Source organism: Bombus huntii, chromosome 6, assembly GCF_024542735.1.
Source record: "Bombus huntii isolate Logan2020A chromosome 6, iyBomHunt1.1, whole genome shotgun sequence".
Classification (NCBI taxonomy): Eukaryota; Metazoa; Arthropoda; class Insecta; order Hymenoptera; family Apidae; genus Bombus; species Bombus huntii.
The window spans coordinates 12,953,558-12,979,905 of NC_066243.1; the positions used below are offsets into that span (position 1 = coordinate 12,953,558).

General features: G+C 38.5%; 1 long non-coding RNA gene across 1 annotated transcript; it reads left to right on the plus strand.

Moving 5' to 3' along the window:
• Nucleotides 1-24,962: 24,962 nt before the first annotated feature.
• Nucleotides 24,963-25,973, plus strand: LOC126867180 (uncharacterized). The gene is made up of 2 exons (XR_007690167.1): nucleotides 24,963-25,588; nucleotides 25,674-25,973. It is a non-coding gene; the product is annotated as an uncharacterized LOC126867180 (long non-coding RNA).
• The last annotated feature ends 375 nt before the right edge of the window (nucleotides 25,974-26,348 follow it).

The window sequence follows — 26,348 nt, forward strand, 5'->3', positions numbered from 1 at the left end:
TGAGTATAATGATTTGTAAAAGTATTGTATATTTATCATTATGCTGCGGATTTTTACGTAAACTTATATTTTTATACTCATTTGGAACACAACTAAAGAAATATAATTCAGATAGAGATACTTGTTCTCTATTCAATATTATAACGAGTACTCCACCTTGGATATTTTATATCTTTTTGAATGTTATCACATACGTATTTTGTGCAATTTTGCATCTTCCAATTTTCCATAAATACATAGAAATCCACAATCCGATGGTCATGATAGTTGCATCAATTGAAATTTCAAAATGTCTTGCAAAATACACACAATATAAATGTTTTTAAAGATTTCTATCATGTGTAAGTGTCCGAACATCATATGAATCTCTATATTCTTCTATATGTATATTTTAAATTTTAATTTAATTATTTTTCATTCATCAATAATTCCGTTATTAACCGGCGTTCGTTCTCTCTGTATGGACCAGATCGGCCATTTTACCTTCGCCCCTCCGTTGTTCGATCGTCTTTCACACTGGAACCGTTAGGGCGCATGATTTTTTTTCTTCATCTTCTTTCTCCCTTTCTTTTCTTGTCGTCTCTTTTCAGGGTGAAACTGAAAATCGTCGATCGAAACGAGACTTCTCTGTCTCCTTTTTTCTTCGGTTCTCTTGTTGCTGCTAGCGTTGTTGATTTTCGATTGAAACCAGAGATCTGCTCAAATATTAGGGCTATGGAACAGTTAGGTTCATGGGAACTCCACGATTCTTCTGGCTTCGTCTGATTTTTTCTTTTTTTTTTTTTCTTTTCTTTTTTGACAGGCCAACGTGTCCACAGTCGATTAACCAGAGAGAATATGAAACACGCTACCGGAAATTCCTGAATCGATATCGATTCTGATAATGGATTTCCTCGTGATCGATTTATGATTAGGTGAAGAAGTCCTGTAGAAGTAGTTGATATGGTATAGCGGAAATGGTTCATAAAATTGCCATGTTTAATATATTCTTCAAGTGTATCTTTTATTGAAACTATTATATTTTAGCATATCTTTACTAACGAATAAAGTTAAAATTGATTAAGTATTTTTTGCGTTTGTTTTATGAAAATTACTATTGGCTATATAATATCGTTAATCCTCGTGTCTATATTCTTCATGAATATGATTTTCTAACATTATTTTAGTAATAATGGAATTTCTAATAGAATATTTATGTGATAATGATCCTTAGACAATTTTTTAATTCTGTACATGTAAATCCAAAGGACTCAATCGACGATGGACATATTTGTTAATTGCACTCATACAACTTCAACAAAGACACTCAAACAAATCCATCAGACGCGCGGAGATTTCCAATTGTACGTCGAAAAGAAGCGGTAATATGGTGTCCATACGTATCTACGAAACGATCCATCGATCCTAGAAATACATTTTAACAATTTCCTAGGACACGTGACAAGACAGTCGTGGACAAGGCTATCCATGACAAATCACGGATCGTTTCACGGTTGTAACGTGCCTGCTCACGCGCCGGAAAACCTCGACGTGTCGGGTCTAGGCCATAGTAAGAAGAGGCGTCCGAGGGTGGATTTTTACATTGGGTCCAGGACAATACGGGCCTTTAAGTCCCGGGGACAGTCGTGGCGCGGATAATGCCTTTCGGGATTAGAATCGTAAAAGAGTGGACCACCCAGCGGAAGAAAGAAATCAAGGCAGACGATGGAGGAAGTGGGAAATCGCGCGTGCGATCCCGCGGATTAGTTTCTTTCCTCAAAGGGATGAACGAGAAAAACGATCTCTTGGCAAACATCCACGTGAGAAACTGGCTGAAGTCAGTACAATGTTCGTCGAGGATACGTGAGATCGTGGATTTGGTGGACCTGGTCATTTTGTCTCTTTGACTTTCTAATTATTTTTATATGAAGTTTTAGTGGTAAGAGTAAGAGGAAGGAAGAGAATAAGCTTTAGGGACGAAGTGTTACGTTTGAGGAAGTAAAATTTAGTTTATGATACCTACTTCGTAAAATTTAAGAAATGTTTGATAATTAGATAAAACGATATTTTGACATATCACTGTATTTTATTACATTAAATTGATAAATAGTGGATAGCTTGAAATAAATATTTGGATTTATAATTCGATTTTGTTATAATTATTCTGTAAATAGCTATTATCTCTTTTCATTCTTATTAATTTCTTCTTACTATTTTTTTAGTACACACAGTATAGTTTAAGTTATAAATTTCGTCTGTATTAATATCAGTATTATATAGAAATTTTTAATGTATAGCTAAATGTAACTCGAACCACTAAAATTAATCTATTAAAGATCAAGCGCAATGTTTCATTGTAATATTATAAGTATTTCAATTTCTTCAAATTTCATAAAATCGTAAAATGTACGTGGAAAGGACAACGACAAAGAAAGTATCAACCAAATCCATGAACAATGTTGAAAAACAAAAGATAATACTATAAATTGCTCAAAAGTATTACAAGTGAAATTTCATATTGAAGCAAACTAACATTTGATGTGCCAATCATAAAACATTTTTCCATCTCTAAAACATAACCTGAATATCAAGAAATCCCTAATATTTGTTTATTCCACCCACTCGCCCTCATCTAATTTATCAAACACGTGTAAATCGTAAAGAAAATTCCATGGCTGTATCAAAGATACTGTTCGTTGTTCCCACTTTCATAAATCGACTAAAAACTCAGTGAGAAATAGGTAGGTACGTAACATTGATGTCGGGCGTTACCCGCGTGCACAGGTATAATACATTTCGTAAATTTCGTTGCGCGATACGCGGGGCTTTCAGCGTTGCGTCGAGACAAATGGAGGGTCGGAGAGCATCGTGGTCAGCGATTTTACTTGACTTTCACTTAACACTCTCCTCGCCAGCCCTTGTAAATCGTAGACGAGGCACATTGTGAGTCCGTCATTCTATTATGCAGCTCGGCTCGCTTTTACACGTAACACGAACTCAAGCATCGCGACACGAAAACGCATCTGTGAAAACGATTTCTAATCATCCGCACATGCGATCCTTTGTGAAACAGACAGACAGACGAAGAATGTGAAAATGACGCATTTCTTTTAAGCGAGTTTAATAGCTCTGGATACATTTAATGTTATGGTTTGTAACACGCATGTTCATGCAAATGCATGTTTTTTCAAAATACAAGTAGCGGAATGAAACTTAGATACGTGGAAGTTTGTCCTTTGAGTGGTTTGTTTGTTCCGTTTGATTAGGACAATGCGTTTTTTATTTTGCATTTTCGGGAAACGTATATAATTTGTATATCTATTTTTTAAAATATAGAAAGAGGCGTATCGCATAGTTTAGGTACGTATGTAATATATTTAAAAATCGTTAAATCAATTGAATTTGTCATGAAACGTTATGTAAAGTGTTAATAAAAATGGTGTTACAAATTTTGTATTTTATCGAGTGGACGCATAAAATATTGCATTGTAATAGGTGGTAGGCCGATTAAAGTAAGCGTAAGAGTAATTTCTATAATCGTTTTCTAATGAGTAATTAAAGCTATGTCTAATTCTATTACATCTGTTGGTCTATGGAAATAATTTCTTCGTGAATTGTTACATGTCAAACATAACAAATAATCTTGGATGCCTGAAAACTATTGAGAGGCTGCATAATTAATTTCGATTTTTCCACAGTTTAACATACACTGTGTATGGACAAACCCCCCCAACATTTTCCATAGAGCTGACCTTAGCGTCTGACGCAAAGAGAATATCGTAAGCAAACACGAGCTCCAACCATACATGTAGACATTGCAAAACTATCTTAAATCAAACATGTAACATGTTACAACCTCGGTACATCCCCGTCCGACTCTATTTTCCATTCAAAGCAACAATGTAATGCTTGGCAATATCACGAATGACATGTTTGAAGAATATTTCAAACAAACCAACACGTTGCCTTTTAAATTAAGCCACTAGTTTGCATCGCAGTGTCATTTCTTTTCAGCAACTGATTCCTTAGCCTTCGTGAAACCAATATTTAAATATCACTATCATCAGTCTTACAGATTCGATACTGGTAGCTTAATAGAAATTTGATTTTGCTTATTTAAATTAATTTTTGTAATATTACAATAGAGAATGCATTAAACATAATCGTCGAAAAATAAATTAAAAGATAGAATAAAATAATGTAAGATAATAATTCAGAGAAACAGGTGAAATATACAGCCAATGAAAGACAATAACATACATATGTATAACAAAGATAGATATATATTTTTATATATTTTTTATTTTTTTTATTTTATTATAACTAATAATATCTATGTATAAATAATAGTAAAATTCTTAAATAATAAAATTTTCTGTATCTCATGCGTATGGGTGTGTGAATGTGTGTGTTCTAAGTTTTATAATTTTCTAAATTTTACGCAATTCCTTTTTACAAACATTTATTCGCTCTAAAAATCATTTCTATTTTTTATTATCTCCATTAGCTATTTGACTACCACAAATAAAATTCATATCTACTTACAACGTGCTTTCAAACGCAATTAAAACAATTTAATCTCGTTTTGTAAAGAGGTAAAAAAAGGACTTGGCCTTTTTCATATCTGCTTGATATTTCAGTTGAATGTGTCCCGGCTACATGACGACACCGGAAAAAAGGAGAGAAACAGTCGAGTGACCCGTGTGTCTCTTTAGAGCCGACGGGATACGAGCTGTTTGTACAGATAAGGGCACAGGTGGGGCACAGTGGACAGTGCCAGCATTTCATCTCCGCAACGTCCGTTCGTTCGTCCGTCTTTTAGTTTCAGTTTACCCAACGATAACGTGGACGTCAACGGGACAACGGCCAGGGGAACGTGGTCTCTCTGTCCTTGTGATACCGTCATCACATCCTTGCACGTGCACCGTGAAACTCTTCCATAGAAATTTGAAATTTTATTTGAAGTTATAACTATTAACTAGTTCTTCTTTGATTCGTAAAATTTTGAAAATTATTTATGTCCCATTTGTTTAGAATATTGTTTACTAGTACTTTTATTTCACTACAAAATAACTTGTAATTAGAGAAAAACGAAACAAAATTCTCTAATATATTTGTTTATATAATATGAAAATATTAATTATAATTCATACATAATTAATTCCATCACTTAATTCCTTATATTTTTCTCATCTTAAAAGATTTCTATCCTAACAAAAGAAAAACACAATCAATCAAATCGAATCAAAAGTACTCGAAGTACCATAACAGGGCTAAAAAAAACCTACTCCCCTCATACACGAATCTTCCTATCTCCAACAAACCACAAAATTTCTCTCAACCCTCCACCAACTAAACTGCCCATGAAAATACCAAACCAAAAAATAACATCGCTTACACTTTCCCAAACCCCAAACTACCACAATAGAACACCATGATCCTCGCCTCGTAACCCATATCTCCACAATCTAACATTCTGATATTTCTCTGGAATATCATTTCACCAATCATCTATATACGAGAAATAACATACGAAAAAAGCCTTGAAACAAAAAAAAAAAAAAAAGGAAAAGAGCGAAAGCAACGGAAGACGAAGGCACGTCTTGTGAGTTTGTACTCGTGTCGAGCATTATTCGACAGACCAGCCGCGTATATCGCGAGGAAACGACTTACGGCTATCGATCTCCATTACGCGGACTGATTGGCTTCGAGTCGAGCCGCTTATTCGACGACGTATACGCGTGTGCACGCGCGCCTTCACCAAGAGGATCCTCTTCGTCGTCCTATGATAACGTATTACAGCCCTCTCGATACACGGATCGAAACGAATAAGTACTTTATTATTCGGCGAAACCGTCCTCGACGAGCAGGTAGAAAAATTTAATAGGCCCGTGATAACGAGCAACAGAAAGGTTCGCGATCGCCGGATAATAAGGTAAATGTGGAGACTGATAGTAGAAGGGAGTAGAAGGGAGTAGAAGGGAAGAATGGTAACAGGCTAGGAACAATGACTCTTTTTCTTTTCTTTTTTGATGTAGTTTGTCTTGATATCAGGAGGAGAGTTGAGTAGAGGAACACACGAGGATGGATGTTAAAATCGAGGACAATGCGGCATGAGACACAGTAATATTTACACAGTAATAATTACTTTTAATAATTACAGTAATTATTAAAAACTTTTAGAATTACTTATTAGTTTAGTTTAGAAAAACTTTTACAATTATAAAAAAATTTTAGTAATTATTAAAAACTAATAATTACTTTTTTATTAAATACAATAGCTGCAAAAAATATTTACACATACTGTTAATTTCCAAGCGTATTTTTATCAGGTTCTGTGCATTTCATTTTTAAAGTGACAAATTTTCATAACCATATGGAAGTACTATCAAACGATGCAAAATTTATTGTACTCGAATTTAATTCAATGCTATGTAAATGATATAGCAAATATAATGTGCAAATATAAAGATGTTGCTGATCTCCATTATCTTCCTTTTACACTACGCTCTTTTGTTTCATTAGGCTATAAATATATGTATATGTATATATCGTCGGGGGACAAATAGTTTATATAACAAGAACTGACCAATTTTCCTTACTACGTATTATTCTTCGTTCATGTAACAGAAAGTCATATTCAGATAACTGAATTCAACTAAAAAATTCAGTTAATCGTTAAACATTAAATAAAATTTCCTTTCAATAAAATCAGATAAATGAAATTCTACTGTAATTATATCTTCATTGGTAATTTCCCATGTACTTTACGAGATCTCGAGTTGTCAGTTCGATGTATTTGACATCTACTTCCAGAAATTGCACTTTTTACGACATCTTTCTTCTTCAACCAACACATGTCATTCACCCTGAGGTTGGTGCGCGGAGTATCAGGATAGATAAGCAGTTTTGGGACGCAACAACGCGCCATGAAAAGAGGTTATATGCCGAGAAATCGAGATGTGTCGCAGCGTTCTTTCACACGGCCGGGATTGACGAAAACAATAATGTACAAAGGGATGAGAAACCTATCGATCCGCGAACCGAAACAATGGCCTCGCCTGAAACGTAACAAATGATCGTCTTCTTATCTGAGGAAGGATGAACATTGTCATGGTCAGCTTCCATCCACAAAAATTGCTATTTTGGCACTATTTTTGACGAACTAACACTTGTCCATTTTTATATTTCGACCTTTATTATATCTACACACGATTCCTTCCTATTTTTCCTCACGTAGTTACATGAACTTGGAAATTGTAATTGTTTATAGAAGTTCGCAATGCTTTATAAGAAACAAGTGTTAATAAAATTTCATGATATTAATATAAATGTATAATCTATAAAAACTTTTACGAGTGTCCAGGTATACTTATATCATTGTAATCAATCTGTTTCGTAATATTTCCTTAAAAAAGGTTCAACGTATATCGTACACTTAAGCAAGCATGTCTAGATTTATCTTAGCGATGAATGTGTGAAATGTGAACTAAAAGTCAGTTCGTTCGTCGAAGGCACCGTAGAAAATTTCGATTCACGCGATCTCGATCCCACGAGGCTGTCGACGTTCATCGATTTCGCGTCGCCACCAGTCAGATTCAACGGCCGTGTGGTTACAGCCTTTAAGTGCAAGCAACTGATAACTGTGAGTTAGAAACGCAATATTGGATACGGTGATCGCGTAATTTGCTCGGCTGTATCACAATGTTGATTACGGACGACAGATTCGTGTTTGAAAACTAGTTTCCTCTTACGTTTTTGAATAACCATATCGTACCAAGTATGCTGTCTCACCATGAAAATGGTGTCGACTCTAACTCAGCAGGATCTCAATCTGACTTTAAGTCAACTTTGCATCTGTTTTCTAATATTTTGTAATGGTAGGTATTCTCTGTTGTATTTGGTTAGGTGCAAATAAAATTGTTAAATGTCAATCACATTGAAGAATAGAAATTTTTTATAAATTATGTGTTCAATATCGAGAAGATTAATAACAAAAATATTCATCATAAATAATCAGAATATTCGTGTGATTTCTTATATGAGTTCAATTTTGGAAAAAGCATTATGAAAGTTTCTGGGAACACAAATGAAACATTCAGAAAAGGTTGAAGACATCGTTCAGTCTAGACAATTTTAAAAACTTAAAATGGATGTTAATTACGAATGCAGGTTCTGTAACAGTTCTATTTGAAGAATTCTTTAATTCTTCCTTTTCTTCTCAATATTCTGAATTCTTATTAATCTGAAATAACGAGAATAATTAATTATAAGAAACGTACAATGGGGTACATGCTCTTATTCGTCACAAAATATGACAAATTAGGAAATCAAGTCTTTTCATAGAGTCACCAACAATCGATGGGCAGTAATATATTACATATAAAGCAGAACTTTCCATCTTAAGAAGCCAGCTGACCCCATAGATCTCGGTTAACCGTTCCTTGATCATATTAACGGAAAAAGAAAGCAAGCGCGATTCAAGGCAACAACGAAACGATGGTATTAGAAGATTTTAATCGCGCAGGAATCGGCTGAGATCTCTGTGCGAACCGGGAGAGAAGCAACCGAAAAAACACCGAGAGAAGATATACTAGGCATACACGAAAGGGGAAAAGACGGATTGCCTACATCGATTAGAAAGGTCGTGCATTCTTCTGACCAGGATTCGCTGGTATACATCGTACGCTAGACGCTGCGATCTGGAGCAAGAAATTTCGGTCCCAAAGATTTCCAACGAGCGATCTCGATCGCACGCTCGATAACGAGCCACGATTTCGCGTCACCCAGAATACACTGGGACGACACGATCGAACAATAGTTCGATGGAATACTGCTGCTACTATGATCCATTTCGATTCAAACTCGATGTGCGGTATACTGACCACAGGAAACATCTTTCAATAAACGTTCTTAGAGATGAATTTATGGAAGCACAACGAAGATCATTGTTTTTTATTTTTCTGATAATAAAATGTACGTGTCAGTACACAATAATTCGTGAAAGAATTTGAAAGATTTACATTTAGAAACGTAAAATTCTTCATAATTCATATAAATTAAATTTATTTCAGTCGTAATACCACAGTAATTATACCTCAAACTCTTTAAAAAATATTAAAATTATTGAAAATGGAATAACAAATCCAATACGGCTGACCTATACGTAAGGAGATCGTCAGATTTGAAGCAAATTTGGTATACTCGAAGTTTCCGAGATCTCTCGTTACTAATGCAAAGTAAAGTATTGGAAGAAAAGTATCGAAAATAAAAGATGTGATCCAAATTGAAACGATAATTCTCATCGAGAAAGTCAAAGAAGCCGCGTGCCGCCCAAGATCGCATCCGCGGATCCCACGAGAGCTAGGTAGCGCCGGTCGATTCCGGACGACGCGGAATCGATACTCCGGCCTAGGGACACGTCTAAGGTGCACAGAGCCGATAAGTCACGGCTAGAGCCAGGCCACGGGAGTACTAGCTGTACAAGTTGCTCTTCTACGTCGCCGGCTAGAAATGGAAGGCGGTATGCGAGAGAGGAGAGACGCGTCGATACGCTCAACATATATACGTGTATAAGCGCGAAGAAGAAGAGGAAGAGAAGACGCGAGAGGATCGGTACCGGAGGATAGAGAAAGAGAAAGAAAGAGAGAGTGGCCAACACGATCGTCCGTGTGTCTTAATATGTATGTGTTTGTGCGGGAAGATATCGCGCGCCGGCCATATAGGCTAGGTCGGTATACATGGGAACTGATGCCGCGACGCTGGAAAAAAGTGCACACGGTGAGGCCGAAAAAATGAATTCGTGCGCATCCCGTGCCCACACATCTAACTTTCACTTCGCTTAGGGATCGGGCAGCAGCCAGTCCGCGCGCCGCTGCCTCGATCCGCCGTCGCAATTCCGCGAGATATGTCCGACCGCTGTAACCGAACCGACTGCGCCTCGTCCGACGTCCGACTAAGGAACTGACGTCGCTTTCGTAGAATTGTTTTGCCAAGGATAGAAATTTCACGAAGTAGAAGAAGGTGCGAGATTCAGGGGAGCTTCGATTGATCGTTAGTCGATGATATTCGATGAATTTTTTAAGCGTCGATAAGAATTTCCTAAGATGAAAGAATTTGGAGGATGTAAAGACGCGAAGCTCTCGTTGGGTGTTGGTCGATGATGTTGGAGAATTATTCTAATTTCTTAAGAAATGTTTTAGGCGACGATGGGTATTTCGTCAAACGGGAAGTATTTGAAAAAGTAAAGATCCGAACGTTTGATTAAACGTCGTTCGATGATGTTTGAGAATTATTATAGAGAATACAAGAATTTATGACTCTGTCTGGCAATAGAAGGTTTTAAATATCGATGACTATACCTTTAAAGAAATAGTGGAAAGTGACTGAATGCTAAAAGAAATAGGAAGAAGATGATTTTCAACGTGCAAAAGCAAATTTTCGAGCCACCATATATCTCGCTTGTGGGACGGTCACAGGGACTAATCAGGCCGCGATAAAGGCGTGAAAAATCGTAACGATATCAGCGGCGATAAGCGGCCAGCAGCCGGTGTATTCGGCGTAGAATTTGCTACGAGTCGCATCCTTGAACGTGGCGCAGAAATCACCGACTCCGCGTTGATGTATCGCGCATCCGTGTCGCGATAACGATCTCGTTTCGGTAACGATCGAAACTCGCTGCGAGGATACAGTGCACCGTCTTCGATAGGCATCGCGGCTTCTCACATGTGAGAGCCATAGTAACTTGGCTGTAGAATCTTTTATGGCCAAGTGGAACAGAAGCCGGACGAAATGAAACGGTTCTTTCAACGAAGAACAGAACGGTTCGACGATTTTCTATTAACTTTTCAGTGAATATTTGTAAGAGGGGAGAGAGCGATAGAGAGTATCGGTAGCGTGTTTGGGTGATGGTTTACAAATGACCGACATTACACCAATTGTCGATACTCGAATGCTTGGGTTAGAGATGTGCTTCGAGAATTGATGGAGAGAATGCGAGATAGACATTCCAAAACCGAACGGCCATTGTCGATCGTGCGGAATGCGTGACTCACTCGCGATTCGTGAATCTTAACCTGCACTTGTCACCTCCTTCCTTGTCTCCTCTTCCTTCTCGTTTTCCTGTTTTATTTTTCATTGATATTATTACGTCGTTGTTATGTATCGCCCTTAAGAGCTAGGAATGGGTAACATTGTTCAAGATTATAATTATTTTATGTGAAGAAGATGAAGATGTTTATTATTTTATGATTTATTTCGAGGAACAATCCTATTGTAAACTGTAATCATATTTACGGAATCCATGAGTAAGATTCAACAGATTCCGGAAGATAAAGATGTTAATTGTTTTATGATTTAATCATAGATTGGTTAGTGGAGTAAATTAAGAAGTGAAATCTTAGATTTAGATATCATTCATTTCATTTTCATTTTCGATATATCGATTATTATTGTATGATATTTCTCTGATTGATGAAATGTTTTGGAATTTTTATATATTTTAAACAAACAGCAAACAGCCACACTTTCAAAGCAACGAGACAGAGAAGATGAGAACATGAACAGGGGACCACGAGTAGTCGTCTCTGAAGATAGTCCAGAAAGACAATTGCACGAATTTTTACAAAGATCCACTGGTTGTCGTCTCAGAAGCGGTGGTCGCCTGACCAGTGGTTACAGAAATCCCTCTTTTGTCGCGGCGAAAAAAATCGGCAAAACCGCTAAGAGCGCAATCTGAATACCGCTGCGCCGCGTCACGATTCGGCCGACAGCCGTGGCTACACGAGGCGGTGACTCTTCTCGATCGTCGCACGGCTATCGGCCAGGACAATGAATCGACCTCGTGTAACGCGTCCCCCGCAATTTTCATTAAACATTGTGATTTCGTGTAATGTGCTTTGCCGATTTTTCCCGGCACTGCCGTCACCGCCGCCGCCGCCTTTACGTTTCGCTTCCTACTTCTATTATTCCGTCGGTTAAGCCTTCTACACCGCCACCGATCCTCTCCTCTTCCTCTCTGCACGCCTCGCCGACAACGAATTCTGCCTCGCGGCTCTCTCTTTCGTTGCGATAACGCCGATTGCCAACGATTGCGAATTAGAAGAAAAGATGAGAAAGAGAGAATCTTTCGGTATTTTGATGATTTCTGTTTGTGGTCTTCGAGATTGGTTTTGGATTTGCTTTTTGATTTTTGAAGGAGTATGCTGTTTTATATGGGGATGGAAAGTGATGGTAGTTGAGATGCATATTGGTGACAGATAAATTTTCAACAACCTTCTCATCGTGTCATATACTATGACATAGTAACACTTCAACAATTTGAAAAATCATTCACCCCTTTAAAAACCTTTTCTCATTACCAAACCATAAGTTCGGCTCTTCTTCTTCCAGACTGTGCACAAGGAAATTAAAAAGAATTGTTCTCCGAAAACAACCGAAGCAATCTCTCGACCTTCTAATTCGCCAAACTCTTAAAAAGCAAATAGATAACTTCAAAAAATCTTTATGTTCAATATTCGATTGAAATGCTCACCTACCCCAATATGAAGCACCTATGAATTTCCATCCTTCCTCGAACCATCCACAAATATCACACCCCTAACATATATAAAAAAAGAAGCACAGAAAACCAACCAATCAACCAATCAGCGAAATTCCTCTAGTCTCCACTTCCAGCAGCCGTGTTACTCTCGACGCTCGCCAAGAGGGCACGTTAGAACCGCGAATGAGGTAAGAGAAGGAAAAAGAAGGACCATGGAACGTGACGCATGTCGCGGTAACAATTAATCCGATAAATTTCGCGTGGAGATAGGGTAGGCGCTTGGCAATAGGAAGGAGAGCGGAGAAGGAAGAAAAAGCATGTGCCGGGCGCGGAGGTGGAGGACGAAGGGAGCGGCGACGGTGGCAGCGGAGGAGAGTATGCAGATGAATAGCTCGCAGAAACCGTGAGACTCTACGGTTGCCCTATATATCGGGGAGCTCGTGGAGAACTCGCGCGGTGCCAGAGCGTTTGTGCTCGACTCACGACTCTCGTGTGTTGTGTCGCCCGTCTTTTAAAACTCGAACTCGGTCGGTCTGTACGACGACGTCGCCGAGAGGCGAAGAGCCACCGGCTCTCTGGATGCGCGCGCGAAAGACCACGGACGTTGAAGAAACGATCCGGCCTGGAGAACGGTAGAGAGATACACTATGTGGCTGTGTTGACTCGCTTGCGCTATACAAGGTGTCTTGCAAGTGGTGACACAATCAGGGCAAGGGTGATTCCGTTAGGCGTAGAATTAATTTGGCATCTTTGCACTGGATTGTAAATTCGTTTTAAATTTGAACGTTTTCCCGGCATTTTGACACTTTAAAGCGACTGCACAAAGTATTCGCACTTACATCACATTCTTTTGCAGTGCAACGTTTTTTCTGTCAGATTCCATATCTCATTTTTGTAGTAGCAACCTTTTATAGTCGTCTGAAGATAGTACAGTGATGCGAGAGATTCAATATACTTGAACCTAATTAATTGGTATGTAAACGCGTAATGAATACGATCGTGTATGTGCATATCATGTATAAATTTATCTTTGCTAATTTCTTTCTAATTGTCTGTCTTCAATTCGTCAATATACATATGTATGTAGAGATGTTAGTTAAGTTCAGATATACAAAATCAACATTCTTAAAAATAGATAATAATAATTTTATTTCGTGTCTCTGACTTATTTTTTCATATTTCGCAAATCATATATTTCCATATTATACTGTCAGTTACGGGACACCCTGTATGTGTATATACATACTGTCGCATAGATCGTCCATGGAAGCGCCGTGTCATGAACTTTTGGCTTCTGGCATCGGGACACCGTGCGGCTATAATGACCCTCTGGTCTATTCCGCGTGCACGCCGGCTAATCAGTCCATCGGTAGATTTAATTGACTAATGCCTCGTGAACTAGCACCCGTTGCTTTCACGGGATGCTTCCTTATTAAATGTTGTTCGAACGGCGATCCGTCGAATGGGAAATTTGCTCGATTCGACTCGTGGTCACACGTGACTAATTGACGAGCCTGTTGCCGTATCGCGGCGGGTTTAATTGACCTGCTTCGATGCTATGGATACTGTATGGCAAAGTAGTATTTGGTTAGTATATGAACCGCTATTTGCTTGAATGGAATTTTGAATATTTGTGATTTCTTCAAAATGTGGTTCTTCCACGTATTATTATAACATTATATAGACATCAATGAAAATAATTTTTGTGTTATTTTGGCACTCTTTACAGTACTTGATTAATTTTGTTACTATAGACATAGAAATGTTTTCAAGAATCAGAAATTCTTTGGAGATTTATTTTATAGCTTCATAGTTTAATAACAAATCATTTGTTAGACAATTAAGATAAGACAATAAGATTCCGCCAATTAATAAATTTATGTTTTTATTTTGTTTTTGAACTAATTCTCGTGATATTATAATATCATATTATGTGTAGCAAATATTATTACATCTGTATAATTTGAGCACTCAATAACGAGTATACAGTTTAGACAAACGAAAAGTAATCAACCACATGTCACTACGATCAAATCTAATTAGATTGCTCCAATCAAGTAAGCAAATTGTATCCTGTTTACCACAATGTTCAAACATTCTAACTGAACATGATTTTCGCACCGCAAATATTTTAAACTAATTTATTAAACGATTCTAATTCCATAAATATCGATAATTATAAACACGATATCACAGAAGTCTAATATTATTTCAACTAGAAAATACACAAAACCAGTGTATGAATCAACATTTTCAACAATTCCACGCAACATCTCGTACAACCTGTATACGATCCAAGTGAAAAATCTAAAATAAAGTGAACATTTCGTATAATATCAAGAACAATCCTAACAGATAAATATCTCGACGTATCTTAAAAGTGCACAAGAATTCCAAGGAGTACATACAATCAAAGACAGAGGCAATAACTCGCAAGTTGAAAAAGCGCTTAAGGCGAAGATAGAAGGCCATGTATCGTTGATGCGAAATCGCGTTACAATTCGCCCATTGACACCTACCATCGAACGCATCGGAACAAGGGGCACGTCAGTCAGTCGTAAGTCATTTCCGAGACTCGCGTACTACGAGCATCTCGGATCAGCTTCCATGGTCGTCCCACGCACGCTTGATCTCGCTCGAGCTGACATCGAGAGGGACGAGCAGAACGCGCTCACGACGAAGGGTTAAAACGTCTCTGAACCAGAAACGTGTTTTCACCTACAAATATCCTCGTGCCACTTAGTTCACAGGGCTCAGATATCTATATACATACACAAGTTTATGTATGTATAGATGTATGTACTTACGTGCATGTCCTTTAAAACTAGAACTCGGCCGACCTATACAGTTGGTCGTTCAGGAGTCAAAGAGTCACCCAGCTGAGCTGGTCGGTTCCTCTAAGAACGAGGATAAGAGGAGAGCAGTGCCGCAAGAGATCGAGAAGAAGAACGGGAGAGAGTTATAGTTTGAGGAGACTGTGATTATATTGTGGTAATGGTAGATCGTTAAATTTCTGGCGAAATTTAACATACTCAGGTTCAATGTTGCGTTTACGCGACATCCAGTTAACAAATTTTAAGATTCTTCAAGCAGACGTCTTCAAGCATGTTTTACGCGTTATATATAAGGTTTTGTTAGAATTGAAGCTTTATTTGACAGTCAGAGAAATAATAATTTATATGTGTTTAAAAAATTATATAACTACATTTAAAAAATAATGATAGTTTCTCTATATCAGCCAAATATCCAATTCTGGATAAAATTCTTCTGTAGACTTTATTAGAAAGACTTTGAACTTTGGGATACTCCAACTATTTGGATGTTGAACAAGACATTGGTAGAACATTGGTGATTTGATCTGGAATTTATGCGTTTGAAGAATTTAACAGGTTGGAGAAGATTAGTTAAAACAGGTTCTCAAGGCGAACCATAATTACAGCAAGCTGTTGCCATTGAATGCATGTATTTATGCGGATATCTGAATCGGTTTGCGCGATGTGGTGTAAGTACTGTCACGATTTCTTGTTCCTACCTGTATGATAAAAATGTAACTGAAGTGGCTACGTCGAGGTATATTTATCGAAGATTGAGCGAAGAGATTACAATGTTTGAAATTGTACACGCAATTTACCCAAATGGAATGTATCCAATTGAATCGATGACAAACTTTGTCCATAAACTCTGAGAATTCAATCCCATTTAAACACCCGTTAGGGGTCATTTTAATCGGCTATTCTTGATTCTACCTATTGCTTATATTCTTCATCCGATTTGTGTTTTCCGGAAATATTAGTGCTATATACTGTTGTGACCATTCTAATTTTAGTTCCGTCTTAATCTTCCTCTAACTAGGAAACAGGATACTGTGACACGTAGTAAGAGTACAGAAACCGAAAGGATAGAAGAAGAGGAACGAGAATATCGCAAAGAAGAATAAGATAGAATCGGAGCAGTGACTTTTAATCTTTTCTGTATCATAAACTGATTACAAAAATTCTGTGGCGCACGAAATTAACACACATAAATTGATTTCTAAGATTCTGCCACACGCTAGAAAATCTACTGTCTTTGGTTCATCTCAGACAGGACACTTACGCCGGACAATCATCTTTACTTGAAAATTTAGGGAAAATGAGGTAGGTGTTCCTTAGTAAATATTCAGGTATTGCATATCTGAAAAATACTTACAGCACGCTAGTGTGCCGCTGCGTCGCACACTGGTTGAAAATCGCAAGTCTAAAGCGTGCCTAGTGCCTAGCCGTACCGTGCTGTGCCGGTTAACCGTTCCGATGAACTTTCGGCTCCCGGCGCACGGCGATGAGTAGTGACCGTCGTCCAGCGGTCGGCCGCGTATATGTTAGGTCTCTCTCGCGCGTATACATATCCAACGATAGCTCTAATGCACCGACGATTCCCGACGAAGGCAGCTCGGCACCAACGTCGTGCCCGACCACCTACGACACAAGCGAAAAACCTTCACCGTAGGTGCATCGAGAGAGAGAGAGGTCGTGCCGAAGGTGGCCCGGCATCGAGGATCGTGCGAATGCGGCCTAAGAGGCCCGCGGAACGGTGAACAGATCCAGAGAAAGAGTTACAGAGGAGAAGAGAAGGAACGAGGGGCCGTGACGGATGGAAAAGGGGGGACCTTTTATAGACGTCGTTTGTAGGACTCGATATATCGGACACGATTGCCGATCGATCGGCCACGGAGTTGCTTTCGAGGGAAGCGAGGAACTTTCGGTCTGGACCAGTCGGACTTCTGTTTCATTTGACTTTGTTCTCCATCTTGATATTCCTTTTGATAACCTTGTAATTTTAAGTAATGTTATGTACATCAGATTGATCTGAACTTGACGGGGTACAAGCAGTTTATACAATTGCAGTTTGCAGAATAGAAGTTCGTCAATATTCCTTATTTCCAGTCTGCAAATTTTTTTGAATTTATGGAGAATTTAAAGATGCAAAAATTCATAGATTGTACATGATACTCGAAAATGTACAAAATATCCAAAATATAATACCTGTTATAATATTTAATAGGTGAAACACACCTTTGTTTTAGGTCCTATTTTCTTAATTATTTCCACAAAAGTATGAATCTTGATGAAAATTCACGTATAATAAAGTAATTCAGAGAAGTTTCGCTGTTAAAGACAATCGCTTTGTAAATAATGGTATTAAACTAAAGTCAGCTTTACAAGTGGTAACGAATATGATAACTAAAGATCTGAAATGTCACAGACGAAATCCCTTACACTATTTCGTTCCTGTAAAAAAATTGCCGATAAAAAAATAGTTGCGTTTCTATTCTTCTGGCACTTACATTATTTACTACCTGAATTTCTCACTTGGTAACTGGAAATTGGCGTTAATCGGTGGAACGACGCCGACGATCGGCTGTAAATTTCTGGGTACGCGCCTTCTAAGCGTTGGCAATCTCACGATATAACGACGCGACGGGGATCGGCGTAACGGTTGGAGAGTCGGTGAGGCGAGTTTGGAGGCGGTGGGAGGTGTATGCTGATGAGATGATTGTGAAATTTGTTTTGGAATTGTTTTAAACGATTGTATGATGATTTTATGTAGTTTCTTCAGGGATTGTTTTGTGAGAGCGGCTTTTTTGCTTTATTTCGTTTCGTTTGATTTACGAGGAGTAACATTATTGATGTTTATATTGATATTTATACATTGACAACGTTAAAGAGTTGGTGTATTATTAATTATCTGATCTGGTATAAGATATAGTAACACAATATTAATATGTAGTTATTTTGAATTTGTTTGAATATGTTTTAAGTAGGTAAAGACTGCTGTACTTGTGATAGATACATTATCACTGGAACAAAGTTTGATAGTGTTCGTTGATAAGCTTTATTCGAATGATTATTAATTAATCTATAGACCATCGTATCAAAAATAAATTTTAACACTTTTTATTGACCCGTATTTTAGCAGAACTCGTAAACGATACTTTCTCAAAGAATCGCAACGTTTTCTCAGAATTCAATTACTCTGGATGACGGTGGAAGAGATACCTCTCCTGATTTGAATCTTAAACGAGTCTCAACGGAGGGTGGAAGCTGGAAAGCCACGATGAATGTGATTTTCGGCCACTGAACGAAATTTCCAGCCACATATCATGAATGGACACGAACCAAGCTGGCCTCACGATGCTGCGGCATGTTCCTGACCCGGACGACTATGACATATGGGTAGCGCAAAAACCACCAATGCTGATCGATTGGCCACGCTAACCAACCACCCCGACGTTTCCCTCTTTTTCCATCGTATTCAAGATCCCCTCTCTACCTTTGTCCGCCGGCCAGGACAAACACGCCGATGTTTACCGCGAAGTTTCCTTCTTAAACGCCGCCAGGAACCTCTGACACTGAATTTTTTAGGTAACCGATAGGGAGAATCGTAGTGGAAGTCTCTTAGGATCTTGGAACAAAAGTGTCAAAGTTGACCATCTATGACCGAGAATAACATGGATTTTCTTTGAAATTTTGATATAGATAATTATAGATGGCTGACAATTAGCGGAAGATATATATACTTAACTAAACGTTATTTTTATGACAAATTAAAGTAATATTACAATTTTTATATTTAATATACTAGAATCTTTTGAGTCTATGTTTAGTACGCTAGAATTTTATGTAGATATTGAATTTTACTAAAACTGTGTACAAATAGACTGCTCAGTAGTATTTAGACAATCTTTAATTCGTAGTAGGGTGTAATATAATTGTAATATTAAAGCGTACACCGTGGGTGTGTATGCATCTTCGGCAAATGTAAATGTGAAAAAATATATAGAATGTATAAGGTGTCTCAAATTATCCGAATCGAGTTTTGTCTGTATATCCTGAGTATACGTAAGAAAAAAATGATACATAACCAGATTGTTTAAAGCTATATTATATAAATCATAATATTCTAACGATTGTGAAAACTGCTGTTGAAAAAGCAACCTGGTCGAAAGCTTAATCAACGCGTTACCTTCTCTGCTCCGCTTATCTGTCTAATCTAATAACCGACTAAGTACCACACACGGTGTCCTCAAAATCGCTATTCCACCACGTGGATCGCAAAGTGATGAGATCATCGGCCGGGAAAATAATCGAAGAGCAATCGCTATCTCAAATTCGACACCGCGTGATGGGACAATGGCTAGAAGAGAGAATCGAGGCAACGCGAAGCAAAAGCGACGAGGCAGGGACAAAAGTAAAAGAGAAGAGGAAGAGAATCGACGACGAAAGAACGAAACGATCGAGACGGGGACGGTGAAACCACCCGATGGAGAAGGGAACAGAGGGCGGAGGGGGGAGGAGTATACGTGGGTGCAGCGAGCACACCGCTCCGCTAGAAAGTGTCCCAGACCGAAAGGAAAAAAGAGTCCGGGTCAGTTTGAATAATTTTGACCACACCTCTCGTCAAAGCAATACACGAGAGCGTATGAATACATACATTTAAATGGAGCCCACAGCCCGGGGAAGTATTGTCCGAATTTTTAAGCAGCCTCACTCGACGACGACGAAACGTCGCGCCCCGGTTGACCGACATTTCTCGCCTGGACTAACTACCTTCCTTTCTTTTTCTTTTTTTTTTTTCTTTCAAAACACCCTTGCCTGCTCGTAGGTTAGACACGAAGTTTTTACCTGTTTCGTGAAAGATGCAAATTTATGCGCGCGTACGAGAAGAAATCCGCCCCCTTCGTCTCGAGGACGATTTAGTTCTCGAGGTGCACGAAGGTGTTTGTACGTGGTTTTCAACGAGCAAGGGAAATTTCGACGTGTTAGGCAGGTAGAAATCTAATATCGATGCTGACAGCTGTTTGACGATGGTCTTTTAAATAAGGTGGAGTGGTTTAATGTTTTATCGAGAAGGAGTTGATAACAAGGAAAATGAGATGAGATCTATATGTAGGAAAAATTTTAGTTTAAAGCGTAAGGATATAGTAAGAGTTAGATTTCAACTAGGGAAACTACATAAATGATTTTATATCAAGTGAGCTACTAAATTAGTTTTATACTAAAGAAGCACAATTGGTTAGAGCGAACTACAATTTTCCTTTCTTGAGAATTATATAAATAGAACATTAATTACACATTATAAAAGAGATAATAATATGCGACTTTTGGACTGGACCAGTCAGAAACGTGCGACGAATTTAAAATTCGTCTCATTTTAATACAATGTCCAAATCATTAACAGAATAAGTGTGTCACAGAAATTTTAATCACACGTTGCGACAGGATGACAATGTGGAGCTGGTTCGGCTTGAAATCTTTAAATCTGCCTCGTTTTAATACAATCTTTAGAAAGCTGACGATCGGCTCACTCTGGAATCTTAATCTCGCATTATAAAAAAGATGATGGCATATGGCTTCCTTGGTAGTTTTTATCGATCACTATATATAGCTTTTGCAATAGACACAGCTTAATGGCCAGCTTCTGCAATAGGTCAGTTCGAAACGTTTCAACCATATACTTTAAACCTGGCTTATTTTAATGCAATCTCTGAAGCGCTGATAGTCGCAAATGGATACTTCCAGGAAATTTCAATCGTTTATCTAAAGGCAATACTAACGTTTTCTGTACTTCCGAGTACGTTATTTAAGCCGCTAATCTTGGAATTACTTCAGGATTTTCCAAGATTTTCCGGAAGATTACAGATTTTGAACCATCATGAAACTGATAATCTTTATACGTTTGTGCAAAATTCAACGATGCAAAAATCGTTTTAAACATTCTTTTGTCCGATTGTGAAGAAATCAGATTCTACAAGACATATTCGTCACAGATTCTTTAAGCTATCATTTTCAAAATATAAAATAAAAAGTCTATCTTCTGTCCAGAGACTTTTGCTTACCATTCCCAGACGTAGTAGCCAACGAATCGCGACGATGACAAATTTTTATCTCCCTATACGATTTTGGAAGAGCCACGTCTCCGGATCTCGTACGGTTGAGAGCAGGCTTAGCGCGCTCTGCTGCGATTTGAATATCAGAGCGTACATAAGACGAGATAGAGAGAAAGGGATGGAAAAAGAAAGAGAGAAAGAGGGAGCACCGTGTCGACCGGGGCACACCGTGTGCCCCGCTACACATACGTGTGTGTTCGTGAAGATCGATCGTGAAAGATCACCTCGTACGTTACCCGGAACGTAGAGCCTCTTCTCGCGGTTTCGATCGTGCCACGAAGCACAGTCCAGATCCCAATAATATCCTGGGCTCGCCGTTAGAAAAGGGTGATGGCAAATTTTAAAACGATCCTCAAGACGCACGATTTTCACGAAACTGGGATGTAGAGAGGAGACACAGAGTACTTAGGAGACTATCGATGCGTAACACGTGAGCAGGATCACGCAGGGAAATTCCGTACGGGAAATACCGTAGCACGATTTTCCAAACGCGATAAACTTGACGTACGAGACGCTCGATTCTACCGCCTTTTGCCTAGCATTCCACTTGGTGGGTGTGAATCTGTGGCACGTAGCTGGGATCACTTCGATATGGTGTTACGATCGTGATTGTAATTCGAAGGGAATTAAGAGCGGGCAAATGGAGAGCTTCTTGGGAAACTTCATATTATAGAGTTTTTTGAACGTTAAGCTACGTCTGAATTGATAACTGTGATTATAAACATTGTATAAAATGATTCTATTATTTGAGTAGAGATAATAATAATTACAAAACGTAATAGAATAATCTTCCGATAATTCTTTTTGCAAAAAATTGATAAATATATTTGGAATAAACAGAACCGCGTACCAAATAATTCTCCAATCGCAAATACTTAAAATAAAATACCTAATCGCAAATGAAACATCTAAACACAAACACAATATTTAAAAAATTAATTTCCCGTCGATTGATTAGATTCCATTAATAGCTCTACCACAAAATCAAAATTAAATCCTCCCTGAGACGTCATTTTGAGATCCTCAAGTTGAGAGAGACATCAACTTATTTCCATCCAAACTACTTAAATTTATCTGACTTGTCCACAAATTTATCTACTATACATGCTATACATACTTATGCACATCTAATACTTTGCAAGAGAATTGACCAGAGGAAGTAAGCAAAGTACGGATGCGTCTGTTGGTCTCTGTTTTCGACTAGAAAACGTGGAGAACGAACGGGCGTTCCGTGGTACGAGTGTTGGTGGTCGAGTCAGCGGGGAAAGGACGAGACAAGACCGGGACCAAGGTGGAAGAAAAGACTCGAAGAGAAGGAGAAGGTGGAGGAGGTGGTGGTGATGGAATGGGAGGTCGCGGAGGGACAAGGGGAGAAAAATGACAATCATCGTCATTTTAATAATATGCAAAGGTATAGTCGACTTCCACGCCGGGCAAGTGTGGCCACAATGGCGTTATATAATGACAAAGACACGCCGGGTCGGCTGGGTTCCTTTCGCTGACAAAAGGCGCGGCGTTAGGGTCATCCCGCCGGACCGGAACATGTTTTGTCCAGCGCGGACAAATGTCACCGATAATGTCTTCGGGGACTAGCGGGGATCCGTCGAGGAGTCAAAATAACTGTTGGAATGGAAAATATTGTCGGTGTTTCAATTCGACGCTAGGCATTCGTAACGTCGTGAAAACACGCGTGAAATAATTGATCGATCGGTTTGTTAAGTGCGATTAGGAATTTTGCGTGAATCAGGAAAAAATGTCTCAAATACTCGATCGCGAAAATGTATTCTTATTGAGATAGAATTTTAGACAAATTTAATTACGAAGTTGGGCTATTTTCTATCAAGAAAAATAATTAAGAACCTGAAGCTTAAATCCGTTTCATTTGAGACACGTTGAGGCTAGTTATTTTAATTACAAAATTTTTCTTTTCTTTTTATAAATTTAAAAAATCTTGAGTCAATAGAGTTTATAATTAGGAGAAGTTCAGGAAAGATTCTATCAAAGATTTTGTAGTAGATTAAAATTTATCTAAAGTAAAACCAAATAAGGCACTATTAACTCAAATTCATTATTGAATAACTGGCATATTTTGCAGTAGATACATACATACTACTGAATCTGCTATTTATTTGGCTTCAAATGTCCAAGCGAAATTGAGCGTCTTTCAGCCATTCGTTGACTTGAAAGAAACAGCAGCTGTTAAGTAACGTAATGTACTGTGCGCACCATCTTCTTCAACGTCATTAGGTAGCCAATTATTTCTATTAATTATCCTGCCGTAGTCGGGTTACTTGAATCTAAACGATTTCAAACAACTCGACTGTGGTGAAGACAAACTCGAACATGAACTACAAGTTATTAATTAATCTAAATGAGGCTCTGAACCATACTAGTAGAATACTTATTGTAGGATTTAACGTTTGAATTTAATCTATTTAGAAATTTTCTATTTCTTTTTAATAAACAAAAATTCATTTTTAAGCCGATTTTGTATAAACAAATTTCAATTTGCATCAGCATCCACAATTTCGTTATAACCTACATATATTTCCTCTACTTTTTCAATCATTCAACAGCCGTTTCAGAAGCTGTAACAGAAGCTACAATTTAGCTTTGCCATTTAATATACACGCACGTCAAATACTTGGGAATTCCTTCTTGTCCCGTTTACCCTCTTCCTCGTCTTCTGCCTTTTATTTTTACTCCTTCCCTTCGTTTTCTCCGCCACATTCACTCCTACGTCCCTATTGCTACTCCTCCTTCGCTCTTTGCCGCTTTTCGCGACGGTTGCGCTCTTCCTTGTTTCTCCAAATGGCACTTTACGTCTGCTTTGAATCGCGCGTCCTTGTCGCGCCGCCTTTCAACAAGAGAAGCCAACTCGTGTCTTCGACACGGCGATCGCAATGGTAACGTCTTCCTACGTGCGCGCAAGTACACGCGTTGATACGCGGCACCGCGCAAAAACGATAATCGTAACTTTCGACGTCGATGATGCTCGAAACGAGCCGGTCGAACCGTTGTACGCTACCAGCAGGGACACGCGAATCCACCGCCATTCAATCGCCTCCGTACAATGTGAATCGATGAATCGCGTGAACCTGAAAATGCTGAAGAACGTTCTTGTTGCTTGGTTGTTCCAGAAGATTTCAGAAGATGGTTTTCGCCTGAGATAAAATTGTATTTCATGGAGCGATCATCCAGAACCATGAATCACAACTGAAGCAAGAACTAATTATTATTGGCACTGACTTTTTCCCCTTAGAATAGTAAAATAGAACCGGCATGAACACCATCTCTTGAACCAATATTATAATATGTTTATAATATATATTTCTTTTTATCAATTGATAAAATTCATGCGTGTCATGATATGAAAGTTGAAGATCGTTCTTTTTCTTTTCGTAATAGGATCTTTTTTTTTTTTGGAAAAAAAGACCTTAAAATATGGAGTGCAGTTAGGGTCCTCATGCACTGCTTAATTTCACTTTTCTCATTTTCAATTTGTTAATACGCAAAAATATTGAATTGTTTGGAAGAAAATGGAACAAGATCGAACGTCTAATATCGTTTTTTTAATAAAAAGGAGCGTGGACACTTAGGAATAACAAAGCTGTCAGCTTTGGTATTAACCACAAAACCATCCATCAACAGAAGTTCTACGCAACGTGACGAACAAAAAGCTTGGCTGCAACAATTGTCCGTGTCGATAGCTCGACGACGATCGGCCGGTCGACGAGGAGGGGCCCGATGACGCAACTCCACGATTCTTTCGACCGCGTCCTCCGTCGTTTTCTTCAGTAAATTCGATACACCTGTGTGCCAATTGTTTTGACATGTGTCCCCATTGCGGCCTCTTGAACCAACGCACGAGAGGAGGGGAACGGACACACGCGTTCGGGCCACCTATTCGGCCTCTCGTCGTCTCTGGTAACGATATGCGGGTCGTACAGTCCAACATCGAAGAATGGAACACAAAAAAAGAATATGTACAACAAGGAGACAAGAAGAGAAACGATAGAATCGGCAGTGGTTGAAAAAGAGAGCAAAAGGAGAAACGAGCCGAAACGACAGAAGACGATTCAATTTTCTGATTAGGCGACGTAACGGTTTGCCACCGAATTTAACTCCTCACTCTTGAAACTGTACGTCAAGACTCGACAGTGTTTTCGACTGTACATATATTTTTCATTCTGTGTTCTAATCTTGTTTCTGAATTTTTTATTTCAGTACAAAGTGGTTTGAGTTGGAAGTGGTGCAAATCAAACATTCGTATCTATAGCTTGTATCAATTGTACAAATTTGTCATAAATTATTCTATTTTTGCAAAGTTGCAAGATTTCAGCAAGAAAGTGAGATAATGATGAAAAAAGCATCAAACGAACTCTTTAAATTCTTTTCCATAAATGCGTACTACGTAAAAAATCAAAATTCAATAATATAAATTCATTGCAAACAGGTTTCATTAATCCATATCGAAATTTCATTAATCTTCCGTAATACATTAAAATGAAAAATTGTAATAGGCAATCATTTTGTTTCTTCATTTTATATCCCTAATCAAATGAAATTCCAATTGCACAAGATTAATTCTCGTTTTTGTGAAGAAGACAACGGGACTGACAGAGATGCAGGCAATTTTTTGGGTGCGCCTCGCGGCCGCTCTGACACAGGATGTAACGACTACGACCGTGCGGAGAAAGTTATGGCTTTTCTATTGTTTCGCGCGGCTGCCACGACCTGCGGGATCGTTGTTTTTGAATGGGGCAGCGCGCCGAGACGCAGCCTCGATCCGCAAGATGCGACTCGCACTGGCCACAACTTGGTCGCAATAATGTTACGACCTGTAGATCTTTCTCTCAACAATGTCTCGGACCTTCGTTTAACCTGCCAAGATCCGTTTTC